The following is a 22,027-nucleotide window of genomic DNA, read 5'->3' as shown; positions in this document are numbered from 1 at the left end:
TTGATTACTGTTTCAATCTCTTTCCTTGTGATTGGTTTATTTAGATTGTTTCTTCTTGACTCAGCTTTGGGAGGTTGTAAGAGTCTAAGAATTTACCCATTTCCTCTACATTATCTATTTTGTTGGCATCTAGTTTTTCGTAGTATTCTCTTATAATCCATTGTGTTTCTGTGGAGTCTGTTGTTATTTCTCCTCTTTCATTTCTGATTTTATTTATCTGAGCTTTCTCTCTGTTTTTCTTTGTAAGTCTGGCTAGGGGTTTGTCAATTTTATTTATCTTCTCAAGGAATCAAATCTTTGTTTCATTGATGCTTTCTACTGCCTTTTTTGTTTCAATAGCATTTATTTCTGCTCTGGTTTTTATTATTTCTCTCCTTCTGCTGACTGTGGGCTTTGTTTGTTGTTCTATTTCTAATTCAGTTAGGTGTAATTTGAGATTGCTTATTTGGGATTTTTCTTGTTTGTTAAAGTTTGCCTGTATTGCGATGAATTTCCCTCTTAATACGGCTTTTGCTGCCTCCCATATGAGTTGGTATGGTATGTTATCATTTTCATTTGTCTCCAGATATTTTTTGATTTCTCTTTTAATTTCTTCAGTGATCCATTGCTTGTTTAATAGCATGTTGTTTAGTTTCCACATCTTTTTCCCTTTCTCAGCTTTTTTTATTGTAATTAATTTGTAGCTTTATAGCATTGTGATCGAAAAAGATGCTTGTTGTTATTTCAATTTTCTTAAGTTTATTGAGGCTTTCCCAACATATAGTCTATCCTTGAGAATGTTCCATGCGCACTTGAGAAGAATGAGTATTCTGCTGTTTTTGGGTGAAGTGTTCTATATATGTCTGTTAAGTCCAACTGGTTTAGCTGTTCATTTAACTCCACTGTTTCCTTGTTGATTTTCTTTCTGGATGATCTATCCATTGATGTGAGTGGAGTGTTGAGGTCCCCTGCTGTTATTGTGTTATTATTAATATCTCCTTTTAGGGTTGTTAATAGTTGCTTTATGAACTTTGGTGCCCCTGTGTTGGGTGCATAGATATTTATAAGTGTTATTTCTTCTTGATGGAGTGTCCCTTTGATCGTTATATACTGCCCCTCTTTGTCTCTCTTTCCCTGTCTTATCTTGAAGTCTACTTTGTCTAATATAAGTATTGCAACACCTGCTTTCTTTTGTTTGCCATTAGCTTGGAGTATCATCTTCCATCCCTTCACTCTGAGCCTGTGTTTGTCGTTGGAGCTGAGATGTGTTTCGTGGAGGCAGCATATTGTCGAATTTTGTTCTTTAATCCATCCTGCCACTCTGTCTTTTTATTGGAAAATTCAGTCAGTTTACATTTAGAATGATTAGTGATGTGTGAGGGCTTAATGCTGCCATTTTATCATTCATTTTCTGGTTTTCCTCCATTTCCTTTGTTTCTCGTCCTCTGTGTTTTGGTCTACCCATTGAATTATGTAGTTTTTTATGATGTGTTTCTTTGTTTTCTCCTTATTTATTATTTGTATCTCTGTTCTGCTTTTTTGTTTAGTGTTTACCCTGAGGTTTATATTCAGAATCTCGTGTATAAGGTAGTCCATTTTCTGATGGCCTCTTAGTTCCTTAGTGTAAACCGATTCAGTCCCTTTCCTCCTTCCCTTCTATGTTCTTTTTCTCATATCTTATTCCGTCTTGTGTTGTGAGTTTGTGGTTTAAAATGACAAGATTATCTTTGTTTTTGGTGTTTTCCTTCCCTTTAGCCTAATGCTGTACTTAAGTATTTGCTATCCTATTCTGATTCTATTTATCTCCTTCCTCTGTGTTATGTGACCCCTTTCTCCCTCTTTTTTTTTGTTTTAGGCATGAGGGTCTTCTTGAGGCTTTCTTGCTGGGGGTGGGGTGTCTCGTGGCTATGAAGTCTCTTAGCTTTTGTTTGTCTGGGAAAGTTTTTATTTCTCCATCATTTCTGAGGAATATTTTTGCTGGATAGAGTATTCTTGGCTGAAAATTTTTGTCTTTTAAAGATTTGAATGTATCATTCCATTCTCTTCTAGCTTGTGAGGTTTCTGCAGAGAAATCTGCTGAGGGCCTGATAGGGGTTCCTTTATAGGTTATTTTCTTCTGCCTTGCTGCCCTTAGTATTCTTTCTTTGTCATTCCTTCTTGCTGATTTTAATAGTATATGCCTTGCAGTAGGTCTTTTTACCTTGACAAATCTAGAAGATCTGGAAGCCTCTTCTTCGCAGATTTCCCTCTCTTTCCCTAGGTTTGGGAAGTTCTCTGCTGTTATTTCTCTGAACATGCTTTCTGTTCCATTCTCCTTCTCTTTTCCTTCTCGAATACCTGTAATTCTTATTTTGCATTTCCTCATTGTCTCGGATATTTCTTGGAGACTTTCTTTATTTCTTTTTAGTCTTAGTTCTCTCTCCTCCTCTGTCTGGAGCATTTCAGCATGTCTGTCTTTGAGTATGCTGGTACACTCCTCTATGATGTCTGCTCGAGCGTTCAGGGTATCTGTATTTTGTTTTATCTCTTCCATTGTGTCTTTCATCTCTAATATTTCTGATTGATTCTCCTTTATAGTTTCAGTCTCTTTTGTGAAGTAGCTCCTAAACTTGTTGAATTGTTTCTCTACATTCTCTTTTACCTTGTTGAGTTTTTTGTTGATAGCTAGCTATTTTGAATTCATTGTCATTTAGATTACATATTTCTGTGTCCTCAGGACTGAATTCTGGGTGCTTGTCATTTTCTCTCTGGTCTGGAGATTTCATGTAGTGTCTGATATTGCTATAAGAGGTGGGTCGTGTCTTACACATTCTGATATTATTTCATTGCAGTTACATCCTATCACCACTGGATGCAGGTCGAAAGCCATGTATTTTGAGCCTTCCACCTGCGGCCAATATCCCAGGCAGTGGAGAGTACATGGCGCAGGTTGTGGGAGGGGTGCTTTCTCTTGCATACTCTCGGGGCTTTCTCTGCTCTCTCTCTCTGGTCTTCTGGGGTTTTGGCTTGATGAGGTCACCCCCTGCTAAAGCTTTTGCCCCATTAGAGGGCTTCCTTCTAGGCCTGCAAGGGTCCTAGGAAGTCCTTGATGTTCCCTTGAATGAGCGTCCCCTCCTGTGTTCCTTCCATCACAGAGCCTTCTGCGATTGCAGATCGCAGTCTTTAGGGGAGAGAGAGAGAACTTCTCTCTTACCCTGTTCCACCTCTGAGGGGGGCTCCAGCCTCTCTGCCCTCTGTCATATGGCTGCGTGTCTCTCTGACGTTTTTGTGTTGTGTTAGGATGTCCTCTGTTGGAGTATGAATGCCCCTTTTTGTTCTGTGTTGGTGGGGAGAGAGTCTTGGGCAAGTTCACTCTTCCATGATGCTGACATCACTTAAACAGTTCTCTTTGTGTCATGTAATAGTAAAATCTAGGATTAGAACCTGGCCTTTTGACTCTGGAGCACATGGTCTTGACCACTCCTGTCTATATGCCTGACTTCAAGGGACCAGGCATTGTCATCCTCCAGCACCTGGCAGTGGAGAAGCCTGGAAACCGGTAAACAGTAGTGTCTGTACACACTCCCACAAAGAGAGCATGAGAGTGCCTGCTTCAAAACACTCTTGCTTGTCCTGAGTATCACAGATGCCACAATTTGTAATATGTGAAAAATGATCTATTTGTATTAATTTCATAATGAATAGGGTCGAACACTGTATGTTTATTGTTCATTTGTATTTTTTTTCTGTAAACTGCCTTTTCTCATTTTTCTTTTGGTTGGTTCTTTTTTTTTAATAGACAGTGTGGAAGGAATCCCCCCATCCAGTTAATTAACATCTGTCACATCACATATTTATTTTTTAAATTTTTTTGGTGAGAACATGTGCGCTCTACTCTCTTAGCAAACTTCACTCATACAATACAGTGTTTTCAACTAGCCACCATGCTTTGCGTTAGATTCTCAGACCTCATTCATCTTACAGCTGAAAGTTTGCACCCTTTTACCAACCTCTCCCTATTTCCTCCATCCCCCAGCCCTTGGCAACCACTTTTCCACTCCTTTTTATATGAGTTTGACTTTATAAAGGAAAATTTCTTTAGAATACATGTATAAGTGATACCAGGCCGTGTGTGTCATTTTCTTGCCTATTTCATCGGGCATAATGCCCTCGAAGTCCATCCATGTTGTTGAAAATGGCAGGATTTCCTTCTTTCTCATGGCTGAATAATATTCCGTTGTGTGTATATACCGCATCTCCTTTATCCATTCATCCATTGATGGACACTTAGATTGTTTCCATATCTTGGCTATTGTGAGTAATGCCACAATGAACATGGGAGTGCAGATATCTCTTCCGTATCCTACTTTCATTTCCTTTGGAGATATTCGCAGAGGTAGGATTGCTGGATCATATGGTAGTTCTGCTTTTAATTTTTCCAGGAACTTCTGTACTCTTTTCCACAGTGGCTGTGACAGATTACATTCCCACCTACAGTGCACAAGGCTTCCCTTTTCTCCACATCCTTGCCAAGACAAGACTTATGTCTTCTCCTTTTGATGATGGCCATTCTAACAGGAGTGAAGCAATATGTCATTGTGGTTTTGATTTGCAGTTCCCTGATGATTAGTGATGTTGATCATCTTTTCATGTACCTGTTATGCTATTGGCCACTTGTATGTCTTTTTCAAAAAATGTCTATTTGATTCCTTTGCCCGTTTTTAAATTGGATTGTTTGTTTTTTTCTGCTATTGGGGTATACGAGTGTTTTTAGTATCTTCTGAATATTAACCCCTTAACGGATATATGATTTGCAAATATTTTCTCCCATTCATAGGTTGCCTTTTCATTTTGTTGATGATTTCCTTTCCTGTGCAGAAGCCTTTTAGTTTGTTTTAGTCCCACTTGCTTGTTTTTGCTTTTGTTGTCTTTACTTTTGGTGTCAAATCCAAAAAAATCATTGTCATGACTGGTGTCAAGGAGCTTACCCCGTATGTATTCTTCTAGGAGTTTCATGGTTTCAGATCTTATGTTCAAGTCTTTAATCCGTTTTGAATTGATTTTTATGTATGGTGTAAGATAGGAGTCTAGTTTCGTGGATAGTTCTTTCATTTAAAAAAATGATTTTTATGAGATCTCTATCAAATAAGGAAATTAGCCCTTCAACTTTCATATGCATTGCAAATATTTTTCCAATCTAAGCATTTTTAATGACTGTATATTTTCCACTATATCGAAATACTGCAATCTGTTTGAATGGTGGGTCTTTTGCTTCTAGTTTTTCATTACAATGCTGTCAAGCACATCCTGTTAATATTTTCCTAGGTAGTTTCTTAGAAGTGTAAATGGTGGATGGAAGGGAAAACACGTTTTTAAGAATTTGATTCTTATTGTCATATTTCTCTCTGGAAAGATCGTGTCTGCGTTGACCAGCAGTGTATGGTAGAGTGCCTGTGTCCAATAACTGATGATGGTACTTGGTGTTGGAAAAAAAATAGGAGTTGGTATTTCGTTTTGTGTGAATTGCCTGTTTATGCTTTACGGAAGATTTTGACTTTATGTACAACTTTTTCAGTTTTATAATTCCAGTTATCTGCCAGTGGAATGAACTGCCTCACCTTACCATCACTGATGGTATTAAAGCAGGAATTAAAGATGTTGGAACTGTTTAAGGCCGGAAAATGAATATTTATTAGCTTATAATTATAATTCAGCCTTTATACCTGATCTCTGTTTATTCTTTCTGTTTTAATCTTACAGATAAAGAACAAGAGGCTCAGATAGGCCATGTTACTTCTCCAGAGTCCCAGAGTTGTAAATGGCAGAATAGGGTGTAAACCCTGTTCTGCCTGACCTTGTAGCACATTTCTTCCACTCCACCACTAGCCTTCCACTGCTGGGCCTTACCTGTTTAAGAAGACATGTTTACGTTAGGTGGTGAGTTAGCTGTTGAAATCTAAGGTACATTTTGACCAAAAAGATGAAATTTTCAGAAAATGTCTATTCAGATTTATCCTAATGTGATATAGAGTACTTCAGAAACTTGGTGTTTTTTTTTAATTTTTATTTTTCTGCTAACTATTCCATTAGGAACCCTGGTGTATTAGGGATATAGACAATTGGTAGGAATTAGGCAAAGACCTTTTCCTTGACAGCTCTGGCCTCTCCCCCTTCCCCAGGCTTCCAGCTCTTGCCACTTTTGAAAGCTTTCCTTCCTGCCTGCTGCCCGGTGTGCTTCAGCGTTCCTCGGAGTAACACCACCGCTCGCCTTGGTCCTCTCCTCACTAGCACCTTTCTGTTCACGCTCTACTGGTGGAATGCTTTCTTGAGTTCCCCAGCACCATGGCAATAGTACATGGTAACTGCTTTCCTTGCAGTCAAGGAAAAAGACCTGCTATTTTTCTTTCTCTTTGACCTGTTGCTTGCAGGTAGCACTGTGGTTCACCCTTTCCTCCAGTGAAAAGCAAGGAAGTACTGGACTGTGGTCCAGACTCCAGGACCTGCTGGATGTAATAGCTAGCAGGCCTGCTCTGCTCCTGTGCAGCAGGTTAGACTCCAGCCTCCCCTGACCACCAGTTCCAAAATAGCACCCTTAGTGCCCTCCACCCCTGTTTCTCTGCCCCTGCACTCTCTGTGCCTTTTTTTTTCTGAACTTGATATGTTGCATATTATAGGGTTGGTTTGTTTGTTCAGTCTCCCCCACTAGAGTGTAGGGTCTAGGTGAGTGGGATTTTCTTTTGTTTGCTGCTCTGGATGTTTCCTGGGACCAGCATGTAGCAGTATATGCTGGTGGGGGACCAGCACCTAAGGATGTGTCAAATGGGCCACAGGACTTGGCAGAGAAAAGCCTGATTTTGTTTCCTAGGACTTGCTGTCTTTCGATCTCTTCCCCTTCAAGGAACATTTGGATTATATTTGGCCCTTCCTGTGAAATTTGGTCAACTCCAGAGGATTTTGAAGTCCATCAGGTCCTAGGGCCTGAGCCAAGTGAGATCCTAACAGGAATGGATTATAGTTGACATAAAAGATTTGCATGTGGAAGAGCTCAGACTTTGGTTTGAATTCTGACCCCAGATGTTTTTAGGCACTGTATGAGTTTGAGGAAGTCTTTCTGAGCTGTTTCCTCATCTGTAAAATATGCATAATAATACCTGCCTCCTTGGCTTGTAGTGAAGGTGAACTGTGACAGTGTATGGGAACAACTTGTATGTAGGAAGAAAAAGGAACAATGGTGGTAATGTGGTTGTTAGTGTTTTAGTTTTCTTCTGTGTGATTTTCTATTGATAAATGGAGTTATTCCCTCAATTGTATTATACTTACTGTCTTCCTAATTTAGGGAGGCTGTACAAAGTGATGGTTAAAAGCTTAATGGATGACTTTGGAGTTTGTGAGGGATCCAGTCCTCCCTCTGCCACTTACCAACGCTGTGATGCTGGGCGCGAGCGGGCCTTAATTTATGAACAATAACAAATAGCTATAACAGTAGTATTCGCCTCAAAGTGGATATAAAGATTCAGTGAGATAGTGCTTAGCACCAAGTTTGGTCCATAGGAAGCACACAGTAACTTACATCCTGTAGTTTAATAATAATAGTTATAATAGCTAGTAGCGTTGAGAGAAGCTTAGACTTCATCTGGTCCAACTACTCTCTTTCTCATTCTCCCTTCAGAGTAGTAAAGAATAAGTCAACATCCTTTTTATTTGCAGTCTTTCGTATACAGTTGTGTGCTGTATAACGATGTTTCGGTCAATGACAGACTGCAGACATGATGCTGGTCCTGTACGGTTAGTACCATACAGCCTAGGTGTGTAGTAACGCTACACCATCTAGGTTGGTGTAAGCATGCTCTATGATGTTTCCACAACGATGTGATCTCCTTATGACACAGTTCTCAGAATATAACCCCATTGTTAAGGAACACATGACTGTACTCTTACGTCCCCCATTCATATGTTGAAGCCCTAACCCCCACATGACTGTATTGGGAGGTGGAACCTTTAGGGAGGTAATTAAGGTTCAATGAAGTCATAGGGGTAGGGGCCCTAAGCCTCTAAGACAAGTATGCTTAAAAGAAGAGGAAGAGAAACCAGAGATTTCTCTCTCTCTGCAAGGGCACAGAGGATACAGCAAGAAGGCGGCTATCTACAAGCCGGGAAGAGAGGCTTCAGCAGAAACCGACCGTGCTGGCGCCTTGGTCTTGGACTTCTGGGCTCCAGAACCATGAGAATGTTCTGGAGGTGGTTCTTAAGCCACTCAGTCTGTGGTATCTTGTTACAGCAGCGTGAGCAGACTTTACAGGTCTTTCTTCTTTCTTCATGTCATCGTTGTTGTCTTCTAAGTTCTCCTCTTAAGCCAGTTTTCAGATGCCTTGTCATCCTGGTCACCACTGTCTAGATACTTTCAAGCATGCTAGTGTCCTTTTTATTTTTAATTAGTCAATTAATTTTGAGGAAGATTGGTCCTGAGCTAACATCCGTGCCCATCTTCCTCTGCTTTATGTGTGGGATGCCTACCACAGCGTGGCTTGATAAGTGGTGTGTAGGTCCACACTCGGGATCCAAACTGGCGAGCCCTCGGCCACTGAAGCAGAGTGTGCGAACTTACTGTTACCCCACCGCGCCAGCCCCAACCAGTGTCCTTTTTAAAAATGAGAAACCCCAGGATGCACTAGGACTCCCTGGTGGTCTGAGCAGTCTGGGTACTGGACACTACCTCTCTAATGCTGTCTAAGATTGTGTTAGGTAGTTACCTGAACAAACCCCCAAGACTCATGTCTAACCCATCCTACATTTGGTCTACTATTTTAGTCAAAATTTAGAATTTTATCTTTTTCATTTCAGCTCTTTTTTTCAGACTGTAAAAATCATTTTTTTAGAACCCTACTTGGACAGGACTTTAGAAGTCTGCCCTGACCAGCCCACCCACTTGCTCAGTGCCAGCAGTTTTCATGCCATGTGTTTTAGTCAGGGCTGCTATATCAAATTACCGTAAACTGGGTGGCGTAAGCAGTGAACGTTTATTTCTCGCTGTCCTGGAAGTTGGAAGTCTAAGGTCAGGGTGCTGGCATGGTCAGGTTCTGCTGAGAGCCCTCTTCCTGGTTTACAGAGGGCTGTCCTCTTACTGTGGCTTCACAGGGTAGAAAGGGAGCTGCCCAACTCTCTGGCCTCTTTTATGAGGGCACTAATCCCATTTATGAGGGCTCCACCCTCATGACCTAATCACCTCCCAAAGGCCCCACCTCTAAAGACCATCCCCTTGGGGTTGGGGTTTCAGCGTACAGAATTTGCTGTGCTGTGTTCCTCGCCGTGGCTGGCAGTCTGCTCCTGTTCTTCCACAGCGGAGGGAGCTGGCTGTTTGGCTATGGAACTTATTCCTCTGTTGGATTCCTTCAGATGTTTGGAGGAATTATGTATGTTGAGCCAAAATCTGACTCTGTAGCTTCCATTCTTTGATCACACGTGTGTTCTCTAGAGTGGCAGAAAATGTCTGTTCTTCCTGCACATGACAGTTTCTCAGATTGCCCTCTTCTCTCCTGTTATTTGCTGTAAACATTGCAACAATATTTTACTTAGTATCATTGGGGAAAATCAATCCATTTGGTTTTCACAAGCCAAAGTTAGATAGATAAATGAATCTATAAATGCATAAATAAAGGAGGAGCCTAATTGACAGGGGGATACTGCATTTGGTTTGTTTTAACGAGTAACTTCAATCTGATCACTCTCTATGAAAACAGATTAAGGAAATAGGCTATGATTCCTTATTATTAGAATCAGTAAGATTTATACCTTCTCTGTTTAGTGTGATAAGCATTAAATCTTTATCAGAACTCTTCATAGTATTTAAAACAAATCATTTCTTCTAGACCCTTTTGTGGCAGGTATTTCCTTTTTTGTGGGAATCAAAGGCAGATGGGAAGCCAGCCTTGGCCTCTCTGAGCTGAAGCCCGAGGCAGGCAGACCCTCCCTGGCCTGCCCTGGGTGCTGGGTTGGGTCTGTGATCTCCTCTGGCATTGAGTTCTTGGGGGAGTGGTTTGGAGCTCCTGCCTGTGAAGACCACTGCGGGCAGCCGGGCCAGTTGATGGGCCGGTGTCCTGCTGACGGTGTCTGGGGTCCAGAGCCCAGATGAACAGTGCCTGCCCTTGGTGGTGAACAGCGGCTCCAGCAGGGTGGGCTGTTCTGAGGTGGGACCTTGGCTGTGCTTTGCAAACTGCCTGAGTCTGCAGCCCTCCTGCAGACAGTGAATTACCTGAACCCTGCCAATAAATGAATACTTTTTCTGCCTAACCTAACCTGAGTCAGTTTCTTGTTTTTAACCAGGAACCTAGACAGGTACATCCTTGTTTGACTGTTGTGAAGTCGATGTGTAGAATTCTGGCGTTTAATCAACCATGCCTAAGCACGTGTGAGGTTGGCATGTACTGGTTAAGGAATGCACTCTCTAGGGTGTGTAATTGCTGCTTATGTGGCAGTTAGGAGTTATTTCTTTTCACCCTTAACTCATTTATTTTCAGAGTACTCTTCTAGGAAAGATTTAATTATTTGACCGTTTCAAAGCAGAGAGTGTTAAGAGAAGGAGGTCAAGCAGGGAACATGCCAGGATGTTGGAATTTAGGACATGGAAAGTGTTATAAAAAGGTAAAGCTATGTCTGCTGGCTGGTGGAAAGGATACAATCTAATTAGGAACACTGAAGGTTCAACCGAGCTCCATGGAAGGGCTCTAGTTGCAAATATAAGAAAATGAGTGAAGTTGGTTTATCAGTGATTGGGTATATTGGGGTAAATGAGGTTTTTTTTCTTGTACCTAGCATCTGTTTTTCATTTCAAAAAACTAGATGGTTAAGAAATAATTACAGTTATTATGTATATACATGTGTATATATTTTATTAGCAGGGATAAACTTTTAAAATTCTTAAAGCTATATGTAATTTGGGAGTTAAAAAAAAAATCCCCAGTGGGCCATTCATATGGAGACAATGTGTCTGGTGTCTGCAGATCCATAATAATAATCCCTGCTTTCCCTCTGAATATTTACTCCTCGTGACTAGAATTTTCAGATGAAAGATCCTTGGCTTTCCTTTCATTTAGACCCATTTGCTTTAAATTATAGGTAAGTTAATAGGGATTCAGGTCTATAGAGTATGAGAGCCAAGGCTAATAGTAATAAGAGATCCCTTATAACCATTTGCTTATTGAATTTTATTGCAGATGAAAATTCAAAGTATCAAGGGCATTTAATTAATGTGATCTTACACTATATTGCTGAAAAATCTCAGGGGAATTTTTCTTCTTAGTCCATTTCTGTGAATATCATACATTGAACAAATAAGTATAGTATGATCTCTCTTTAGAAATGGCCACTCATGAAAAGCCATTGGTATAAGAGAATTTTTAACAAGGCCTAAAACATGGCTACTGTGTATTTCATTACTGAGTCTTGCCCCACCAGGAATTGGTAATGTTTTCTTGTCGTTCCACAAATTTACATTGTACTGTGGATTTCTAAATCTAAATTTAGCTGTTTTGTTCTCAGGATTTAATTAAGATGGTGTATTTTGTGGAAGAATATTTGTGGGAAAGTGATTTTTTTTTAAAAGAATGTATGACTATGATGTAACTTTACCTAGCACCTTAAAGCTGTTATTAAAATGGACCCCAGTAAAAGAAGCTATTCTGGAAGGCATTGCTGAACTTTAGCCCTCCCCCACATGTTTATTAAATAAGCAAATTTTATATTGGAACTTAAAGATTTAAAAGAATGTTATCCTTTTCAGAGTAGACACTTTGGAAGCTGTGTACTTATTTCTGTGGTGTTACAGTAGGTCAACATGCTGTTGGATCTTTTTCCTTTGGAGTTGCATTTATATCCTCCATTATATTTTTAAAAATTATCCTGAGTGGTGATGGACCTTTGTTCTTTTGTGGGTGGGTCTTATTTTTGAGTCAGACTACAACTTTTTGTGTGTTTGTGTGGGAAAGATTGGTCCTGAGCTAACAACTGTTGCCAATCTTCTTCTATTTTATGTGAGATGCTGCCACAGTGTGGCTTGATCAGTGGAGCTAGGTCTGTGCCCGGGATCTGAACCCATGAAACCCGGGCCGCTGAATTGGAGCGCGTGAGTTAACCACTTGGCCACAGGGCTGGTCTCCAGACTACAACTTTTAAAGCTTGCTCTTTGTAAGCCAAGTGATAACAATAGGAAATAGTTTTTCTTTAGTGAGACTTGAGGTGTGTCTGTAAAGAAACCTCCCGTCTTATATGATGTGAAAACTGATTTTGGGGTTGTTTCAGAATAGGAATTCTAAATGATTTGCTCAGGGTTCCTTGAAATAATGTGTGGTTTCCTAGGGTGATTCTGAGTGAGGGCAGTTCATTTAGACATACAAGTTCTGTTTTTAAAAATAAAGTTCAGTATACTTTATGGCCTGCTTGTGAAATCTTCCTCAATGTCTTAGGATCCTAATTAGTCAGAATTGGACTTGGGAGCAGGTTTTTGAGTTGAGAAATCTCACTTACTGGTGGAAACATGTGGCTTCCTGAAGCAGTGTGCGGAGTTTTGCACAGGCGCATTTGTTTCCCATTAGGAAAGGGGACAGTGTGTTCATCACCACCTTCTCCAAGGCGCCTGGGACCCCCAGACAATTGAGAAACAAGAAGGTCTTCCTTCTTGGGCAGTTTCAGGAACTATGTATGGGAAGATGGATGTGGCTTTCTGCCCCTGGTTCTTCTGTCAGTCTGGAGCTGTCCTCAGGAGCTGGAGTGCGTGTCTCCCGTGGGCAGAGCTGCTCTGTTAGTTCCTCACAGGGCTTCCCCGTTGAGTTTTGGTGGTTTACATTTAGATCTTTCGCTAGCCTCCTGTTGAAGCACCTCCCCTCATAGCTTCTGGGAATATACCTAATCCTAATTCTATGCATTTGGAACGAAGTGAGTTTTGGCAGAAGCCTGTGTTCGCCCGGTCAGTTGACTTTCCTAATAACCTGCATGTTACTTTTATGTGCCCTCATCTTTGGTTACTAACTTGATGATGTGACTATTTTGGCAGTTAGTGAATGTTTTTAGTAAGTGTAAAGGAATCTCTCCTACCAGCGTACGTGGTCGTTTGCCTTTCTTTTCTTTTACTTTTTTGGGTGAAATAGGAAAGAGAAACACTGTCCCGAGAGTCAGGGGAATTGAGGTGCCTTCTGGACCAGCTCGTAGGTAAAGGACTTGACCACCTGTGTTAGGTGTTCTAAAAATAGCTAAATGGACAATTAAGTAGCTTTCAGTGTTGTCTAGGTTTAATGTGGATATAGCCTTTTACCACTGGTCATCTTTAGATACTTTTATAGGAGACCTGCAGTAGAATTCCACTCTGATAGGTCTTAGAGCCCATGTGAAAAGAAGGCCAAGTGAAGCCTTTGTGGAAATATGTGTTCCCATCTGCCTGGGATAGTTTGGGCCGGGCAAGTAGGCTGGAATAACTTTTTGTAAGTCTTTTTGTTCTGCTTTTCAGTTTTTTTCAAATATTTCCCTTGAACTACCCTTCATAGCAAAATACAAGTAACATCCCTTCTATTCCTTCCCTAGTCCTGCTTGGGCCCATTTCCTGAGGCAGCATGCTGCCCGGGCATCATTTCTTTTATGACTCATTTAAAAAGATTTATGCCAATTTTGCATTCCATTTCCAAAAATATATTTATTTTAATGTAAAAATTAGGTCTTAAATGACCATCTGTTCAAAGTGAGCTCTGAGAAAATGTACTCGTTGGTCCTGAGACTTTGTGTACCTTGGCCCACTGCTGGGTAACCCTGAGGATCTGAGGATACCCTGTTTGAGAAGCACAGTTGTAGGGCATAACTGGAAGCTAAGAAGTCTGGAGAAGTATGTGTTTTTAAAACCTGTGACAGTCTAGTATAGAGTGTAAAAGTTTGTGAGGAGCGGAACGGCAATCCATCTGCAAAATGTATACTACACAGCTGCCTAATGAAGAAATCCGGATGTCTTATCTCAGTGAAAAGCATTTCCTTTAAAACAGCCCAGTGTATTCCACCCTTTACTGAGAGTCAAGTCAACTGTTTCCCTGACTGTGGGAGTGCGCCAGCTGTAATCCTGGGGAAAGTTATACATCACGTTTATTTTTTTCATTATGCAAAGGGAGATTAAAATGCTTGCTGCCTACTCCTGTCATCAGGTGTTGTAAGGAAGGATTAATGAGATCATGCTGGCAATGTGCCTTACCCCCCCTGGAATAAATGGGCATGGAAAATACCAAGGATTATGTGACCAGGAGTTTAACCCAGGCCTGGCTGTACTCTGCTGTTAAGCTTCTGTTTATTTTTGTTGACATGTTGCTTTAAACAATAAAATAAAGTGCTGTATGAAGCTGAAGGCCCATTCAGTAGGTGTGATAATATCCCTGTGTCAAATTGCAGAGCCGGCCTCTTGGCTTCACGTGTTTTAATTTGCTGTCCTGCTCAGGAATCCTGTGAGCTTGAATACTGCATGTTGGATTGGACACTTTTGCTGTAGGCCTCTTACTGCATTTTGCAGCTTCAAGTCTGTTTGTGGAGACTGGCTGCTTGAAAACTGTAGGCTGTCGTTTTTTTAGAGCGTATTTTAAACCTTGTGCCCTTCTTGAGTGCTAAATTGTCATTCTGGTGACCTGCCCTGCATTCTCCCCTGGGGCTTGTGATTCATGCTGTCACTGCCAGGGAGGGGCAGATGGGATGAGAGAAAGCAAAGCCTTCAGTGAAGCCTATGGTCCTTTTGTGAGTGTCCCAGCAGGGATGCTGGTTCCTGGAGCGCACAGCCTCCTCTCTGGGTAGATCTCCCGTGATTTCAGTGTAGAAACTTCCCTTGGGCTGTGGCAGAATGTGCTCATCCATCTTTAGGTAGCCAAGACCCAACTGGTGCCAGAGTGTTCAGAAAGACATGATTTCTCAATGACCCATGAATGAAGCTACTGTAATAGAGAACAGCAAAGTTTAAAATAATGTTGATATTCAGAATGGCAGGACTGGGCGAGGTGGAAATGAGATGGGAGAAATATAATTTTAAACTTTTAAAATTCCACTGAAGTATAATGCTTAATTGTTTGTGGATTCTAAGCAATGAGTTAGGCACATCTAAGAATAGCTTTTTAACATGAATGAATCTTTTTATGAGCTGAGCTTCAATGAAGAATAAGTTGGTCATGCAAATTGTTTTTTAGTGGTCTGTTTTAAATATTTTAGGGCTAGGATTAAAAAAAATTTAGGACTGTAAAGAAGTCTGACCCCAAAGCAACGCTATTTATAGTAATAGTTCTGTTATGTAGCCCAGTGAAGACATCTGTGTCACTTGTTTCTAATGCTGTGTTTTCTTTGAGTTTCAAAATATGCAAAAGGAGTGACTTGGATGTAAAATGGAGACCGCTGGCGCTGAGTGAGTTGAGAATAGTTGCAGACACAAGAGTCTTTTGTGCTTCTCTGGGAATAAACAGCCAGTTGAGAGCCACTGCACACTCCAGCAGCTGTGGAGATGAAGGGAGACCTTGCGGTAGAGAAGTTCAGAGTCGTTGGGTGCTCATGAGGGGGAAAATCGTCTTTCCTCTGAATTAGTTCTGAGGCAACCTAATCCTTGAAGTAAAAAAGTAAGTGCACCAGGTTTTAAGGAGTAAGCATTAGTTTTGTGCAGTATAAGAATTATTAATTAGAATTATAAAATAATATTTCTTAGAGCTTATTTTAATTGAGCTATTTTGCCATTTTGTAAATATAGGCAAATACAGGTAGAAAGTATACATATGTGTGCTGTCTTCTTAATGAGGTATTATCTTTTTTGTAGGAAGTGCTGAAATGCATAAATTCTGTGTTTTTTGTAACTTTTCTTTCCTCTGCATGAAGAAGGCCTACCTACTGGGGCTAAATCACCTGCAGCACCTACCAGCATTCACAGAGAGGTAGTAAGCGGATGGTACAAGTGTGGAATGCTTAGGACGAATGGAGCCGTCTGATGGGGCCAGCTTGATAACTCCTACCCTTTCCACTGACATATTTGCCTCATGTTGCAGTAATGTGGCCTCTGTACTTTAGTTAGAAGCAAAGCCTTAAAATATTGCTGTTTCAATAAACTTGGGGTACTGTTAATAAATTATTTATACCTGAAGCATTGCTACTGACCATACATTTACCCCTACGCCCTGTTTATTATTTGCTCCCAGGTATGTTATATAGCAGGAATTCCCAGGCGAGATTAATGTAGGGAACTAATCATTGATTCTAATGTTTTAATGTTTGGATGGTCTCTATTTACCCTTCTGAGTAATTTTGAAAGAGGAGAATTGAATTTGTCTTGTTGATGCTTTGTATTTTAGTTGTTGCTGGTCAGGTATGTATAACATAAGAAAACAAACCAACTAAGGTTTAGAAACTGGGATTCCATAGAGCACAGGAACCTTGGAGAGCCTGGTATGTGCGTGAGAAAAGTTTTGAAGGAAATTTTAATTTTGGAAGTAGAAATTAAGGGGGGTAAAGTTCTTCGTGGTTTGTAATGTATGGGAACATATATGGTGTCTAAGCAGAACTCTGCCAAAGGTCCTGGCAGGTCTCGGCTCTGCTGGTTACCTGATGTGACCTTTAACCTTTCCGTGTCTTCTTCAAGGTGCGAGTGACAATGGAACCTAGATCTCAGGTGCTGGTAAGGATTAAGGTGATAGGATATATAAAGTTCTTAGCAGAGTGCCTGGTTTATTGTTTGTAATCATACGTAACTTTTTAAAAAAATAAACAACTGAGACCAACAAGAGCTATCCAGGCTAGGCAGTTCTTCAGCAGTTGGAAGTATTCGAACTTCAGGATGCTGTGGAAGGATTCAAGCATCAGCTTGATAGTCAAACTGGAATAACTCAAAGTCCATCTAAGGATGATCTTTTTACCCGGTAAAAAAATACCTCTCGCTGGAGATGCATTAGTGATATGGTTTGCCATTTTTTTCAGAAATGACATTATCCTTCCCAGCCTCCCCCCCTCAAAATCCCTTTTGTTGTGTGTCTATATTGTCATATATTCCCAACTGGAAAGTAAAGCAAAGATTTCTAAGTTTTTTAGTGTTGGAGAAATTTTTTTAAGGGAATTCCTGATAGGCACGACAAAGTTTTAAGAATTGTAGTTGACTCATCTTCATTTTGAGACTAAATTTTATATTAGTCTCATTTCATTGAAAAATGAAAGCCAGTGTAGTAGATTTTACATCAGGAGATCAAATGATGTCTGTTTGTTATGGGCTTGAAGGGGTGAGCTCTGGGCAGTGGAGGAAGATGTACACTATCGGCCAGGACTTCGAAATATGTTTGTTAGACAGATAGCTGATTTATCTTGCTGTTTGACTCAGGACGAATAAAATACAGTAATTTTAAAGACGTCTCTAGAGGACTGTTTTATCTACAAATACCTTCTGTATATATTTAATTTTTATGGCTCTTCTTTTTTTGTTGTCTTTGTGTTTATTTCGTTAGCTTAAATTATAACACCCTTCTCTGTGTTCTGTATTGCTGTCCCGTCGTGTTGACAACTCTTGGACTCCTAAGTACTGAGTTGACTAATTAAAAAAGATAGTATTGTTTCTACCACTGCTTCATTAACAATGCTTATATAGAGAGAGTTTCTCCTTCGTATTTAACTAAAATTTTTTCTGTTGCTGAATTTCTCCGCTTTTTAACGGGGTTGTAAAATGTATAAAAGTGCCATGTTCTCTAACTTACAGTCTTCAAGAGTCGGATTACCCCTCTGAGATGTTTCTATATTCGCCCCAGGCTTTTTTACTCCCTCTGGAAGTCTCATTTTCAGCTCCTCAAATCATCTTCATTATTTTTTCCGTTAGGCATGGAACTCTAATAGGGATCTAATTGGGATCTAGTGGTGATGACTAGAAAGAGTATGAAAGTGACATAACAGTGCTGTTATGTGAGCAATAATCACAGAAGCAGCAGTTTATTACCGGCTAGTGACCTACAGCGACCCTTTCTGTATTTATGCATTTTCTAAGATTTCCTACTGCAGTTTAGGATTTGTTTTTATTCAGTTGTTTCTTGGACAGCCTTCCATTATTTCATGATTTCTGCTTTAATTTATTACTCTGACATTCAATGAACCATTTTCCAAATCACATCTAAGGAACTGCAGTTTTCTCTCTTGCTTCTCTTTTATCTCGTCTCCTGCTGCTTCTTTGTATCATATATTCTAACCAGACGTGCCATTGACTGTTAATCGTCAGAAAATACCTTTTGATCCTGTTTCTCCTTAATTAGGATTCCTTCTTACCCAGCAAAGACTACACTCCCCATTCTGACATTAATAATTTTTCAAAGTCAGTGGATACTTGAGTGTCATCTTCGTTCAGGGCATGCATCGAAGGGTCGAGAGCTCAGAAATCAAATAGAGTCCCAGGCTCAGGGAACTTACTGTCTGTTTTCTCTTGATAGATCACTCATCAGTACAAGATAGATTATTGTAAGTGTTGAATCAAAGGAGTAGCACAGGGATTAAGTGCTAGGACTTCCAAAGAAAGGATGACATGAAAAATGTTGTCTGGGATGGGATGGTTTTCAGGTCAGGGGTGGGACTGTGCCTTGGAAAAAAGAGTTGAATGTTAGTGCGGCAGCCTACATTTGCCTGGCCTCGTGTTTCTAGGCAGAGGGACCACCATGGGTAGAAGAGTGACTTCTCTAATGACCGAACTGGGGAGAAAGAAGGAGGATCCTCAGCTCAGTGCCCACCTGGCCTCTCTGTTCAGAAACACCTGTGCTTGGCTTTTTCTGCCTAAACACACCTGGTCCTTCTAGGGTAGCTGGGGTTGTCTAGCTGTGTCAGTGACTAGCTGGGGAAGTCTGGCTTCTTGTCACAGATCTACAACTGTTTTCTCTAGTCAGCTTTATCTGTAATAAAGATGATGTCAAGACTCCCATTTCCCTCTTGATTGGATGTGAGCTTGGAGAGAAGGGTGGAAGGCAAGGTTGGTGGCGTCCTAAGGCGTTAAATGCTGAGTCGATGAATACTGTTGTTTAGTGTAGTGGAAAGTGAGAGAAGAGTTGGAATAGGAGATTGGAGCCATGTTGTGCAGGCCTGCAGAGTGTGGACTTTATTTTGTGTGCTGAGGACCCGTTAAGTTTTTTGAGCACTTTAAGTGTATAGTTTTGTTTTAGTACTATGAATCTGATAGTGCTATAGAATGGCTTCCTATTTTTACACTTTTTTTAAAGCCTTTACTTCAAAATTTTTCAGTTGGGATTCATGGAACTTCTGGCTTTGGAAATTCTGAAGTAAGAATTCTTGAAATATCCTGAAATCGTATGTAGGATATTTTAAAGGGGCTATCTTCCAGAAAGGAGTTCAGAGCCGCTACTAAGCACCTTTGTATTATTTGCTCATAGGACTTACAGGAAGAGAATTTTACCATTAAGTATGACCTTTACTCTGGGTTGTATTGTAATGTCTTTTTCAGATTACAGAAGTTCTTTTCTGTACCTAGTTTTTTAAGGCTTCTTTTTAAAATAATAAACTGATTTTGAATTCTATCAAATATTTTTCTACATGTAATCATATAGGTTATTCTCCTGTCATTTGTCAGTAAGGTAAATTATATTAATCAATATCTAAAATTAAAACAGCTTTGCATTCTTGGGATGAACCCAACTTGGTCATGATGAATTATCGTTTTTTTAGATTGTTGAATTCATTGTGCTAATCTCTTGTTTGCAGTCTTTGCGTTTAGTTTTGGGAGACTGACCTGCAGTTGTCCTTCACAGGAAAACACGTAAATGTTTTCCGTAACTCCTTGAGTGCTCAGAAGGAATCCATGCATTGGGAAACCTTCAAACAAACAAACAAAACCACCAAAAACCCCCAGCCCCTCCCAAATTGGAAATAATAATACATGGTATATGATGAATAAATAAATAAATAAAGTAATTAACACAAAAGGGTAGGTGCTATAAAATCAAAGTCCTTCTCCAACCTCAGAAACCCAGTTTCCCTGGCAACCTGTTACCAGAGATTACGTGTGTGTACACACAACACATTCCCCCTTCCATAAATGGTTGCGTATTCTACACATGGTTTCCCACCCTGCAATTTTTACTCAGTAGTATGTCTTGGAGATAGTTGGAGATGGTGTAGCACTTAAAGTCTTCCTCATTCTCTTGTTAGTGTGCCTGTTGTATTTCCTCACGTTCCACAACAGTTAACTAGACCCCTGTTGATAGACCTTTAAGTTGTTTCTTGTATTTTGCTCAAACAAACATCATTTTGGCATGTAGGTGTTTTTTGGAATAAATTCCTACTAGTAGAATTGCTAAAAGTATGTGTACATTTCAAGTTTTGATAGAAATAGCCAAATTATCTTCCGAATGGTTTATATCTCTTCACACTCCCCTGGTGTCTGTGTGTGCCATGGCAGACGTCTGAAGTGTCCTGGCCTGAGACACGTGACCACAGCACAGGTCCCTCGCTTTCTTGATCACACCAGCTGCACCCACACTTCGCCCCATGAGCAAGTGCATTCATTACTAACTTGGTGATCTCATGAGCTTCAGCAAGCAGCAATTTCCTGAGAGAGCCTCGCGAGGGCCTCGGCAGCTGCTGTGATCTGAAGTGTTGCTGTGGGGTGAGACCAGGTGTTGAATTCAGCCTGTCAGAGTTACTCCTGTCTATTCTTTACATCCCTCCCCTTCCAGGCTGGAATGGAATAGTGGAAAGAAATTCAGCAAATGCTGGCTTCTGTCAGCTCTTCGGTGCTGATGATGAATGGAGAGGCTGGAGGTTGATGGGATGACGTGGAATTAGCTCTTGGAGATTTGGCCTCTGTCTAGGTTCTTCTTACCTTTGACTGTGTTTCCCTCAGTTAGATGTACTTCTCGAGTTGTGTGCTGTCAGCCTTCTTTTTTTTTTTTTTTAAGATTTTATTTTTTTCCTTTTTCTCCCCAAAGCCCCCCAGTACATAGTTGTATATTCTTCATTGTGGGTCCTTCTAGTTGTGGCATGTGGGACGCTGCCTCACCGTGGTTTGATGAGCAGTGCCATGTCCCCGCCCAGGATTCGAACCAATGAAACACTGGGCCGCCTGCAGTGGAGCGCGCGAACCTAACCACTCGGCCACGGGGCCAGCCCCCCGTCAGCCTTCTTTCCTGAGTGATTATTTATTCTGAAGCCTGGGCATGTGAGGTGAGTGATATGTGCTCTGAAGGTTGGCACTCACCTCTTGCTGCATTTGAAATAGTTATAGTTAGTTGTAGGCATGGGCGGGGGACACAACATTCTGTCGTTTTTATTTTATTATTTTTCAAAGATTTTATTTTCCCTTTTTCTCCCAAAGCCCCCCGGTACATAGTTGTGTATTTTTAGTTGTGGGTCCTTCTAGTTGTGGCATGTGGGATGCCGCCTCAGCGTGGCTTGATGGGCGGTGCCATGTCCACGTCCAGGACTCGAACTGGCGAAACCCTGGGCCGCCGAATCGGAGTGTGTGAACTTAACCACTCAGCTATGGGGCCCACCCCATTGTGTCATTTTTATAGACAGCACCTCTGTCTGGACCCCCAGTTGTCACCAGAAACAGTGATAAAGCAGTGACCAGGAGCTTTGGGGTATGGCCTCTGGTGAATGGGCCAGAGAAGAAGTGGGTAGGTTGTTAAAGAAGAGCAAAACCCTTAATCCTTTTGTCTTTATCTGTTAAGCATCTCTTCCATTATTAACAATGATCTTTAGGCTAGAAAGGGATATATGTAAAGCACTGATACTTTGCCAAAGTAGTAGCCTCGTTTGTTACAATATTAACCCAAACTGAGAAAATATTAAAATGTCAAACAAAACAACATAAACCATAGTCTAAGTAAGACTTGGTTGGTGCTGTGGCATTAGGAGTTCTCCTGTCTGACTTTTCTCTAGGATTAGGTCTTGTTTGCTCAGAAACTTCTAATATACCTCCCTCCCTTAAGTTGACTACCAAATAATTGAATACCAAGTCCGAACTCTTTAGCCTGACGTTTGAAACTCTTTGGTGCTAATCTGCTTCTTCAGTGTAATCATCTGCTTCCTTACTATTTAAAGTGTATTC

General features: G+C 40.7%; 1 protein-coding gene across 20 annotated transcripts in view; it reads left to right on the top strand.

Annotated features, from left to right (window-relative positions):
- The window catches only part of PSD3 (pleckstrin and Sec7 domain containing 3), a 655,493-nt gene that overhangs the window by 246,025 nt on the left and 387,441 nt on the right, over positions 1 to 22,027 (top strand). The window contains exon 1 of one of the 20 annotated variants that reach the window (XM_070499775.1): positions 15,406 to 15,572. The exons of 18 other annotated variants lie outside the window; for them this stretch is intronic. The gene's annotated coding sequence lies outside the window, so the exon portion shown is untranslated. Of the gene's footprint in view, positions 1 to 15,405; positions 15,573 to 22,027 lie in introns of those variants that run through there. One more of the 20 variants, XM_070499766.1, reaches the window with a different exon arrangement.

The sequence above is a fragment of the Equus asinus genome, chromosome 27, assembly GCF_041296235.1.
Source record: "Equus asinus isolate D_3611 breed Donkey chromosome 27, EquAss-T2T_v2, whole genome shotgun sequence".
NCBI lineage: Eukaryota > Metazoa > Chordata > Mammalia > Perissodactyla > Equidae > Equus > Equus asinus.
This window is presented reverse-complemented; position numbering and strand designations above follow the sequence as displayed.